This window comes from Oncorhynchus clarkii, chromosome 3, assembly GCF_045791955.1.
Source record: "Oncorhynchus clarkii lewisi isolate Uvic-CL-2024 chromosome 3, UVic_Ocla_1.0, whole genome shotgun sequence".
NCBI classification, from domain to species: domain Eukaryota; kingdom Metazoa; phylum Chordata; class Actinopteri; order Salmoniformes; family Salmonidae; genus Oncorhynchus; species Oncorhynchus clarkii.
The window spans coordinates 66,751,947-66,764,326 of NC_092149.1; the positions used below are offsets into that span (position 1 = coordinate 66,751,947).

A 12,380-nucleotide genomic window follows, 5' to 3' on the forward strand; every position below is an offset into this window, starting at 1 on the left:
TCAAAAACGTGATTTTTCTGTGTTTTATATATTCTTTATTTCCACACTATGAGATTGGAATAACAATGTGACATTGTGAAATTTATGATAATGCCCTTTTAGTGTAAAAGCTGTTTGAAAAGACTGCCTGAAATTTCAGCCTGTTTCGGTGGGATTGAGTTTTGGCATTCCATGGTGACATCACCGTGTGATAAATTAGTTAATAGACCAATAAGAAATAGAGTTTCAAACCTATCTGCCAATAACAGCTAATTTTCAATTTTCCCCTAGACAATGCCAGCAAAATTGTTGCTTGAGAAATTGCCTTTTGCAAAGAAGCTATTTTTGACAATTTTAATTGAAAACAATTACAGTACAGTAAGGTCAGGTACTTAATTTTTACGCAGAAACGATTCGATCTTGAGATAAAAACAGCTGAATTAGATCTTTAACTTTTAATGGGTAATGTGTTGACAGAGTGTGACATCACAGGATTGTTTAGTGTCTCATTCTCCCTGGCCCTCCTGCTGAAGACAATCAACATCAGACACAACTCCAATTAAACAGATCTGGGTTCTTTGTCCAAGATGGCCAACTGTCCTGACTGTGACTCCTTCTCTTCTCTAAATGAGTCTGTCTCTCCTCATGTGAAACCCTTTCTTCATTAGGAAGATCCCCAGCCTGTTCCTCAGACAGTGTTTCAGAACATTAACTACCATCTATCCTCTCACATTACTGAGCTTAGCGGGACACCCCAGTTGACACCATCTGTTCCTGGTGATCAGGCTTCTTCCAGACCTGGGTCCAAATACGATTTGAAATTGTTCAAATACTTTGAGTGCGTCCTCTATCCCACTCTAATGTTGGCTGTTACAAAAATATCCAATATATTTAGAGGAAATAAAGATAATCTCCCCCGATTGACAAAATGAGCTGGCTGCAGACAGGGACCAATGACAAACAGGGCATTATTTACAACAGTGATATATTAGGATACAAGGGAAAAGGCACTCAGAAAAGGGGGTAGAGAGGGGGGATAGTTTGAGGCTTTAGAAAGGGGGAGAGTCCCCCTCACCCGTTTCCTTCCCTCCAGTAATACAGTGATGTACAAGGGAAGGAGAGGGGGAAGGGGGGATTACAGTAAACTGGTGCTGGCGCCCTGTCCTGTCTGGATCAATCTAGGCACATCTGCCTGATTCCGACCATAAACAGGATTATAGGGGGACTTATCTGCTTGACGCTAATTGTTTTCGCAGTTTATGCACAAGCCAACTCTTTCAGGTGCTGCAACTCGGCATATAAAAACTCCATACACAGTGGTTGGCTGCTCGTGACTTCTTTCAGGCACAGGTCCATTCATAAAGTTGGCTGAGTTGTTTTGAACTTATTTTCGGTTATTTAGGGGTTTGGCAGGGGTTTGAATCTGTGAAACTAATTAGTGTAATGTTTTGGATTTGGACATTGCTGGTTTGGATGGGATGTATTGTCACACTGTGCATAGGCAATATAATGATATAGAGAGATGTGTCATGGCATTGAATTGCAACTTAATAACATGTTCATGTATTTGTATATTCTGCAGAGGATGTGGAGTATTTTTGAAATTATAAATGTTTTCAAATTTTATCTATCTTCTTAAAGTCTTTGAAGTGAAACAGACTGGTGCATTTGTCCCTCCCTTTTTTGGCAGACATTGCAAAAAAAAGGATTACTTACTACTATTAACAACTAGTCATTATGTTACAACTAGGGCTTTCAGAGTTAATCAGTTATGTCACGACTTCTTTCGAAGTCGATGCCTCTCCTTGTTCGAGCGGTGTTCGGTGTTCTAGTCATCGCCGATCCATTTTTCATTTTCCATTTGTTTTGTCTCGTTTTACCACATAACTGTTTCTCATTTCCCTCATTATGTGTTGTGTATTTAACCCTATGTTCCCCCCATGTCTTTGTGTGGTATTGTTTATTGTAAGTGCACATTTTGTTTGACTGGTGCGCGTCGAGTTATTTGTGCCCATAATTTGTATTTCTTATGCCGTTGGTTTTACTATTAAACTGCTCCGGCTATTATCAAGTTCTGCTCTCCTGCGTCTGACTTCCCTGCCACCAGATACGCACCACTTACAGAATACCACACCCACTACATGGAGTCAGCAGGAGCAGGTGCCCCTGGTATGAGGATAGAGGAGAGCGTCCAGGAGCAAGCGATGAGTCTCGACCTTCCCAGGGAGTATGATGGGACGGCGGCACGGTGCAAGGGTTTCCTGTGACAGCTGGACTTATACCTGAGCACCGTTTACCCGGCTCCCTCGAGAAGGGAGAGGGTGTCCGTCCTCATTTCGTGACTCTCGGGGAGAGCTCTGGAGTGGGCTAACGCTGTATGGGGAGAAGGAGATTTCGAGAACGTCTATTCCACCTGCGGCAGGGGACGAGAAGCGCACAGGAGTTCGTTTTGGACTTTCGGACCCTGGCCGGCTGCGAGGGCGGGATGGAACGACAGTGCCCTGATCAACCATTATCGCTGCAGTTTGCGCTAGAATGTCCGTCGAGAGTTGGCCTGCAGGGACACCACCCTTACTTTCGACCAGCTGGTGGACCTGTCCATTCGGCTGGATAACCTGCTGGCTACCCGCGGACATCCAGATCGGGGTCTGTCGGTTCCATCCCCCAGCTCCACCACTCCGATGCCCATGGAGCTGGGAGGTGCTGCGCTAAGCGAGACCGGAAGACCGTCTCGTGCACCATCTGTGGCCGCAGAGGTCACACTGCTGGTCGGTGCCGGGTTGGTTCCTCTGGGAGTCGAGGCAGCAGGCAGGGCACTCTGGCGTCACCTCAGGTGAGAAGGCACCCTTCTCACCCAGAGCCCTCTGTTGCACAAATGTTTTTGTTCGTTACGTTTCCTGAATTTTCCCCGCATTCCCAGCATAAGGTGCTCACCGATTCAGGAGCGACGGGGAATTTTATAGACAGATCATTAGACTTTAGTTTAGGGATCCCCATCATTCCTGTAGGAATGCACTTCCCAGTTCACACCTTAGGTAGTCGACCATTAGGGTCAGGGTTGATTAGGGAGACCACCGCTCCTCTGGGCATGGTGACGCAGGGGGGTCACACTGAGAAAATCAGTCTCTTTCTCATTGACTCGCCTGCGTTTCCAGTGGTGCTAGGTCTGCCCTGGTTAGCTTGTCATAACCCCACTATTTCATGGCAACGGGGGGCTCTGTTTACCTCGGCTCCCGTGCTGGCCAATCCAGATCCCTCTTTGGCATTCTTAGTGGTGGTGGACGCGTCCGAGGCTGGGATAGGAGCCGTGCTCTCTCAGTGCTCGGGCACGCCACCGAAGCTCCGCCCCTGTGCTTTCTTCTCGAGGAAGCTCAGCCTGGCGGAGCAAAACTATGACGTGGGGTACCGGGAGCTGTTGGCTGTCTTCAAGGCTCTGAAGGCGTGGAGACATTGGCTTGAGGGGGCTAAACGCCCTTTTCTTATCTGGACTGACCACAGCAATCTGGAGTACATCCGGGCGGCGAGGAGACTGAACCCTCGCCAGGCAAGGTGGGCCATGTTTTTCACAGACGCGCTGTCCCGGCTGTATGACACAGAGGAGCGGCCCATGGATCCCACCCCCAAACTCCCGGGCTCCTGCCTGGTGACGCCGGTAGTGTGGGAGCTGGACGCAGGCATTGCGTGCAGAGCCCGCTCCACTCCAGTGTCCCGTTGGGCGTCTGTATGTTCCGTCTGCTGTCTGTGACCGGCTGATCTATTGGGCCCACACGTCACCCTCCTCTGGTCATCCAGGCATTGGTCAGACGGTGAGCTGTCTGACTGGGAAGTACTGGTGATGGTGTGAGGGTTTATGTTTCCTCCTGCTCGGTGTGCGCCCAGTGTAAGGCTCCTAGGCACCTGCCCAGAGGTAAGCTACACCCCTTACCCGTTCCACAACGGCCATGGTCGCACCTGTCGATTGATTTCCTGACTGATCTTCCCCCATCACAGGGAAACACTACGATCCTGGTCGTTGTGGATCGTTTCTCTAAGTCCTGCCGTCTCCTTCCTCTGCCCGGTCTCTCTACGGCCCTAGAGACTGCGGAGGCCTTGTTTACACACGTCTTCCGGCACTACGGGGTACCTGAGGATATAGTGTCTGATTGGGGTCCCCAGTTCACTTCAAGGGTCTGGAGGGCGTTCATGGAACGTCTGGGGGTCTCGATCAGCCTTACCTCAGGTTTTCACCCCGAGAGTAACGGGCAGGTGGAGAGAGTTAACTAGGATGTGGGTAGGTTTCTGAGGTCCTATTGCCAGGACCGGCCGGGGGAGTGGGCAGCGTTCGTGCCCTGGGCAGAGATGGCCCAGAACTCGCTCCGCCACTCCTCCACTAACCTCTCCCCCTTCCAGTGTGGACGACTGGTTCCGGCGCGCAGAGGAAACATGGGGCGCCGCCGCCTTTTTTTTCTTGTGATTAATCACATTGTCTGAAATCATTCAAAATACACTGAAAACATACCAAATACATAATCTATACAGCTAAAAATAACAATGCAATGTTAAAACAAGTCGACATGAGGTTAAAGAAAATGTGCTTTTTCAATTTGCCTAATTTTGCTAAAAATCAACATTAATATTCTTGTAATTTTTTTGTATGAAAAAGTCTTAATTTACAGCTTAATTTGAGCAAATTCAGAATTTGCGATGAATCGCGATGAATCACAGCAAATCCTGCGTTTCAATCAATTATTTTTTAAATACCATTTGACAGCCCTAGTTAAAACCTGTGCTGTTCACTGTAAGGCATGTGTGTGTGTGGTGATAGAAATGCTTAGAGTGATGGACTGCAATTACCAGAAATACTATTGTGTGTAGTTTCATTAACCGATTCAACACAATACACCATAATTGTGGGAAGTGCACATGACAGATTGAAAGGACTAATTTCTGCCCATATTTGCTCTACAATTTATGGCAGTCAAAGTTAATTAGCTGAACGGTACAGTGAGTACAGTAACCACAGCGAGGGTTCAGAACGTGTGTGACCCCTCCGTATTACAAGAGGGACAGATAGAAATTGTGTCTGTCCCAAATGGAACCCTATGCCATATATGGTGCACTACTTTTGACCAGTCCAATGGCCTGATCAATTGGACACGGGTCAAAGTAGTATACTATATAGGGCATAGGGTTCCATTTGGGACAGACAGAGACAGACAGACAGTGTCATAGTCTAATTGCACAAAGGGAACAAACAGTCCCTGTCGTCTGCTCTGTTTGCTTCCTGGGGGCTTGACAACAGCAATATAAAAATGTAAATATTGGGTTTTGCTGTGTGTGTGTGTGTGTGTGTGTGTGTGTGTGTGTGTGTGTGTGTGTGTGTGTGTGTGTGTGTGTGTGTGTGTGTGTGTGTGTGTGTGTGTGTGTGTGTGTGTGTGTCGGCAGGCAGGCAGGCCTCTGAAGGCACAGGTGGAAAATATGATCCTAGGTGCCACACTGTGAACCACATGGCCCACACAACATGGGGGCAAAGAGGAGCACTACACTGACCTGGCACAGACTGGCTATGCTTGGACAGTTGACAACATGACAATGTTAGCTCGAGTTATCTGGGACTGAGAGCACTCTACTGTATGTCCCAACAAACAAAAAAATCAACAACAACAGCTGAAATGAGACAAATAGCAGTTAAATCTGTAGTGAATAACAACCCGTTGTAGTGTGAACTAAGACACACTTGAGATCAAACATTAACACATTGAATGAAGAAGAACCCAACAGAGAGATTCTATGAATGCACAATACAAATTTGAACAAAAAGGCATATCTGAGAATATTCCTTCAATTTTTGTATTACAGCCAATGTTGAAAACATTGTCATTGCGGGATGTCAGATTAAATGGATGTATTTTTTTTTACCATAAATTAATTATAGTAGATTATATGATGCTGCTATGCTACCTATGTCTGCTATGAGCAGAAGTAGTGCTGGGAAGAAGCTTGTCTCCATCTGGCAGCAATAAAGGTTTTCTAGAAGTCTGCAGCTATGCTTAATCTTTGTGCTCCTTCTTGTGCCCCAAATGAAAGGTTGTACCTATCATGTCATTTCAAATCAGAATCATATTTCGACAAACAGCGACACAAGCCAGGCTGTTGAGCAGAGTATACAGTCGTGGCCAAAAGTTTTGAGAATGACACAAATATTAATTTTCACAATGTCTGCTGCCTCTGTTTGTATGATGGCAATTTGCATATACTCCAGAATGTTATGAAGAGTGATCATATGAATTGCAATTAATTACAAAGTCCCTCTTTGCCATGCAAATGAACTGAATCCCCCCCCAAAAAATCCCACTGCATTTCAGCCCTGCCACAAAAGGACCAGCTGACATCATGTCAGTGATTCTTTCGTTAACACAGGTGTGAGTGTTGATGAAGAAGGCTGGAGATCACTCTGTCATGCTGATGGAGTTCGAATAACGGACTGGAAGCTTCAAAAGGAGGGTGGTGCTTGGAATCATTGTTCTTCCTCTGTCAACCATGGTTACCTGCAAGGAAACACGTGCCGTCATCATTGCTTTGCACAAAAAGAGCTTCACAGGCAAGGATATTGCTGCCAGTAAGATTGCACCTAAATCAACCATTTATCGGCTCATCAAGAACTTCAAGGAGAGCGGTTCAATTGTTGTGAAGAAAGCTTCAGGGCGCCCAAGAAAGTCCAGCAAGCGCCAGGACCGTCTCCTAAAGTTGATTCAGCTGCGGGATCGGGCACCACCATACAGAGCTTGCTCAAGAATGGCAGCAGGCAGGTGTGAGTGCATCTGCACGCACAGTGAGGAGAAGACTTTTGGAGGATGGCCTGGTGTCAAGAAGGGCAGCAAAGAAGCCACTTCTCTCCAGGAAAAACATCAGGGACAGACTGATATTCTGCAAAAGGTACAGGGATTGGACTGCTGAGGACTGGGGTAAAGTCATTTTCTCTGATGAATCCCCTTTCCGATTGTTTGGGGCATCCGGATAAAAGCTTGTCCGGAGAAGACAAGGTGAGCGCTACCATCAGTCCTGTGTCATGCCAACAGTAAAGCATCCTGAGACCATTCATGTGTGGGGTTGCTTCTCAGCCAAGGGAGTGGGCTCACTCACAATTTCGCCTTAGAACACAGCCATGAATAAAGAATGGTACCAACACATCCTCCGAGAGCAACTTCTCCCAACCTTCCAGGAACAGTTTGGTGACGAACAATACCTTTTCCAGCATGATGGAGCACCTTGCCATAAGGCAAAAGTGATAACTAAGTGGCTCGGGGAACAAAACATCGATATTTTTGGTCCATGGCCAGGAAACTCCCCAGACCTTACACAAATTATGACAAACTCCAAGCATTGATTATGCAAGAATGGACTGCCATCAGTGGCCCAGAATTTAATTGACAGCCACCGGCCAAACTGAGCAATTGGGGGAGAAGGGCCTCAATACTAGGGGTCTATGGGTCTGAATACTTTCCGAATGCACTGTACATGTATATAAGATACAGTATATCTCATAACTATTCTAAAGGACCAGAGTGCTTGTCATATTATTATTATTTTTATTTTAATCTACATATCAGGAACCATATAGGCCCAAGTATGGAGCCTTGTGGGACACGACATTATATTATTTTGGCTCCGATAGAATTCCATCAATATCACAGACTTTGATATTATAAAAAATATATATTTTGTGTTCATATTTAGTGCATGGTGACCAACAACTTTTCATCAAACTAATATTTATATCCTGAATTATAACACAAATTGAATGGCTGCTATTTGTTAGGTGTCCCAATATGTGCACTAGATGAGAATGTAAATCCATTAAAGCAGAGAGAGCCCCCACAGGTTAATCTATCTATCTGATAAGATCTCTGGAGACAGTGGATATACGTATAATGTATATCTGTAGTCCCACTCGAGAGAGGAGAGACTTCATGTTACATATATGACCCTGTGTGTCAACAGCCATCACCCACAACATATGGAGAAGATATACACATCAGCAGTCAGAGGCATTAGCAGACTATAGGGCCTCAGCATGGGGTTATATGTCCCTGTCAATCCTGAACTCAAGATGAAAAGAGATGAGAGATGGTTGAAGACCTTGGTCTGGGAACATGTGCAGTGCCTTCAGAAAGTATTCATACCCCTTGACTTATTCCACATTTTGTTGTTTTACAGCCATGAAATTCCAAATGTATTAAATTGATTTTTTTTGCACATTTATTGAAAATGAAATACATAAAAATCTAATTTAAATGTATTCACACCCCTGAGTCCACAACGCATATAAGGCCCTGCCCCGCCCCCCTTTCGGAAAAGCTGACCACGACTCCATTTTGTTGATCCCTGCCTACAGACAGAAACTAAAACAAGAGGCTCCCACGCTGAGGTCTGTCCAACGCTGGTCCGACCAAGCTGACTCCACACTCCAAGACTGCTTCCATCACGTGGACTGGGACATGTTTCGTATTGCGTCAGACATTGACGAATACGCTGATTCAGTGTGCGAGTTCATTAGAACGTGCGTTGAAGATGTCGTTCCCATAGCAACGATTAAAACATTCCCTAACCAGAAACCATGGATTGATGGCAGCATTCGCGTGAAACTGAAAGCGCGAACCACTGCTTTTAATCAGGGCAAGGTGTCTGGTAACATGACCGAATACAAACAGTGCAGCTATTCCCTCCGCAAGGCTATCAAACAAGCTAAGCATCAGTACAGAGACAAAGTAGAATCTCAATTCAACGGCTCAGACACAAGAGGCATGTGGCAGGGTCTACAGTCAATCACGGACTACAGGAAGAAATCCAGCCCAGTCACAGACCAGGATGTCCTGCTCCCAGGCAGACTAAATAACTTTTTTGCCCGCTTTGAGGACAATACAGTGCCACTGACACGGCCTGCAACGAAAACATGCGGTCTCTCCTTCACTGCAGCCGAGGTGAGTAAGACATTTAAACGTGTTAACCCTCGCAAGGCTGCAGGCCCAGACGGCATCCCCAGCCGCGCCCTCAGAGCATGCGCAGACCAGCTGGCCGGTGTGTTTACGGACATATTCAATCAATCCCTATACCAGTCTGCTGTTCCCACATGCTTCAAGAGGGCCACCATTGTTCCTGTTCCCAAGAAAGCTAAGGTAACTGAGCTAAACGACTACCGCCCTGTAGCACTCACTTCCGTCATCATGAAGTGCTTTGAGAGACTAGTCAAGGACCATATCACCTCCACCCTACCTGACACCCTAGACCCACTCCAATTTGCTTACCGCCCAAATAGGTCCACAGACGATGCAATCTCAACCACACTGCACACTGCCCTAACCCATCTGGACAAGAGGAATACCTATGTGAGAATGCTGTTCATTGACTACAGCTCGGCATTCAACACCATAGTACCCTCCAAGCTCGTCATCAAGCTCGAGACCCTGGGTCTCGACCCCGCCCTGTGCAACTGGGTACTGGACTTCCTGACGGGCCGCCCCCAGGTGGTGAGGGTAGGCAACAACATCTCCTCCCCGCTGATCCTCAACACTGGGGCCCCACAAGGGTGCGTTCTGAGCCCTCTCCTGTACTCCCTGTTCACCCACGACTGCGTGGCCACGCACGCCTCCAACTCAATCATCAAGTTTGCGGACGACACAACAGTGGTAGGCTTGATTACCAACAACGACGAGACGGCCTACAGGGAGGAGGTGAGGGCCCTCGGAGTGTGGTGTCAGGAAAATAACCTCACACTCAACGTCAACAAAACTAAGGAGATGATTGTGGACTTCAGGAAACAGCAGAGGGAACACCCCCCTATCCACATCGATGGAACAGTAGTGGAGAGGGTAGCAAGTTTTAAGTTCCTCGGCATACACATCACAGACAAACTGAATTGGTCCACTCACACAGACAGCATTGTGAAGAAGGCACAGCAGCGCCTCTTCAACCTCAGGAGGCTGAAGAAATTCGGCTTGTCACCAAAAGCACTCACAAACTTCTACAGATGCACAATCGAGAGCATCCTGGCAGGCTGTATCACCGCCTGGTACGGCAACTGCTCCGCCCTCAACCGTAAGACTCTCCAGAGGGTAGTGAGGTCTGCACAACGCATCACCGGGGGCAAACTACCTGCCCTCCAGGACACCTACACCACCCGATGTCACAGGAAGGCCATAAAGATCATCAAGGATATCAACCACCCGAGCCACTGCCTGTTCACCCCGCTATCATCCAGAAGGCGAGGTCAGTACAGGTGCATCACAGCTGGGACCGAGAGACTGAAAAACAGCTTCTATCTCAAGGCCATCAGACTGTTAAACAGCCACCACTAACATTGAGTGGCTGCTGCCAACACACTGACACTGACTCAACTCCAGCCACTTTAATAATGGGAATTGATGGGAAATGATGTAAATATATCACTAGCCACTTTAAACAATGCTACCTTATATAATGTTACTTACCCTACATTATTCATCCCATATGCATACGTATATACTGTACTCTATATCATCGACTGTATCCTTATGTAATACATGTATCACTAGCCACTTTAACTATGCCACTTTGTTTACATACTCATCTCATATGTATATACTGTACTCGATACCATCTACTGTATCTTGCCTATGCTGCTCTGTACCATCACTCATTCATATATCCTTATGTACATATTCTTTATCCCCTTACACTGTGTACAAGACAGTAGTTTTGGAATTGTTAGTTAGATTACTTGTTGGTTATTACTGCATTGTCGGAACTAGAAGCACAAGCATTTCGCTACACTCGCATTAACATCTGCTAACCATGTGTATGTGACAAATAAAATTTGATTTGATTTGATTTGTTAGAATCAGATACTCCTTCCATTTCAATATTATCACTTGCACAGTGCTCCTTGGGATGTTTAAAGCTTGGGAAATCTTTTTGTATCCAAATCCGGCTTTAAACTTCTTCACAACAGTATCTCGGGCCTGCCTGGTGTGTTCCTTGTTCTTCATGATGCTCTCTGTGCTTTTAACAGACCTCTGAGACTATCACAGTGCAGGTGCATTTATACGGAGACTTGATTACACACAGGTGGATTGTATTTATCATCATTAGTCTTTTAGGTCAACATTGGATCATTCAGAGATCCTCACTGAACTTCTGGAGAGAGTTTGCTGCACTGAAAGTAAAGGGGCTGAATAATTTTGCACGCCCAATTTTTCAGTTTTTGATTTGTTAAAAAAGTTTGAAATATCCAATAAATGTCGTTCCACTTCATGATTGTGTCCCACTTGTTGTTGATTCTTCACAAAAAAAATACAGTTTTATATCTTTATGTTTGAAGCCTGAAATGTGGCAAAAGGTTGCAAAGTTCAAGGGGGCCGAATACTTTCGCAAGGCACTGTATATTTGGCCTCGTGTTTTAGGTTATTGTCCTGCTGAAAGGTGAATTTGTCTCCCAGTGTCTGATGGAAAGCACAAGAAGGCTCCTGTTTTTTGGGCTTTCTATGTGGCTGCGAACCCCAGAATCGTCGCTGTCCTCCCTTCTCTCCTTAGTCTGCTTTTGTGTCCTGATTTCCTCCCAAGTCCAGGATGTCTTCTTCTCCTTTATCTCCTCCCAAGCCCAAGATAACCTCTCCTCCCAGGCACGCTGCTTGGTCCTGTTGTGGTGGGATCTTCTGTCCTGATCATCGTAAGCATACTCAGACCAAGGCGCAGCGTGATATGGGTTCCACATATATATTGGTGAAACGCCTTAAAACAATAAAGAGCAAACGAAACGAGACGTTCTGGAGTGCTCCAGGCAACAATACAAAAACAAGATCCCACAAAACACAGTGGGGAAATGGCTGCCTAAATATGATCCCCAATAGAGACAATGATAAACAGCTGCCTCTGATTGGGATCCATACCAGCCTGACAGAGCTTGAGAGGATCTGCAGAGAATAATGGGAGAAACTCCTCAAATACAGGTGTGCCAAGCTTGTAGCATCATACCCTAGAAGCTATAATAGCTTCCAAAAGTGCTTCAACAAAGTACTGAGTAAAGGGTCTGAAAACGTAGGTAAATTTTATATTTCCGTTTTTAATTTGTAATACATTTGCAAAATTTCTAAAAAGTTGTTTTTGCTTTGTCATTATGGGGTATTGTTTGTAGATTGATGAGGTGGGAAACGCAATTTAATCTATTTTAGAATAAGGCTGTAGCGTAACTAAATGTGGAAAAATCAAGGGTTATGAATACTTTCCGAATGCACTGTAGACCCAAGGACCTCTGTGGTGCAATTAATTCCCCAAAACTGAGGATAGACTGACAAGTAGCAGTGACAGAGGACCTGACGAGCTAAGATCTGCCTCACAGTCTCAGAGTCTTGGGAGAACAGGATATTTTTGAACATCAAATTAACACT

The 12,380-nt window shown here is 45.8% G+C and overlaps 1 pseudogene; it reads right to left on the reverse strand.

Moving 5' to 3' along the window:
• LOC139401708 (ceramide kinase-like protein) overlaps positions 1-12,380 on the reverse strand; it is a 112,728-nt pseudogene that overhangs the window by 97,375 nt on the left and 2,973 nt on the right.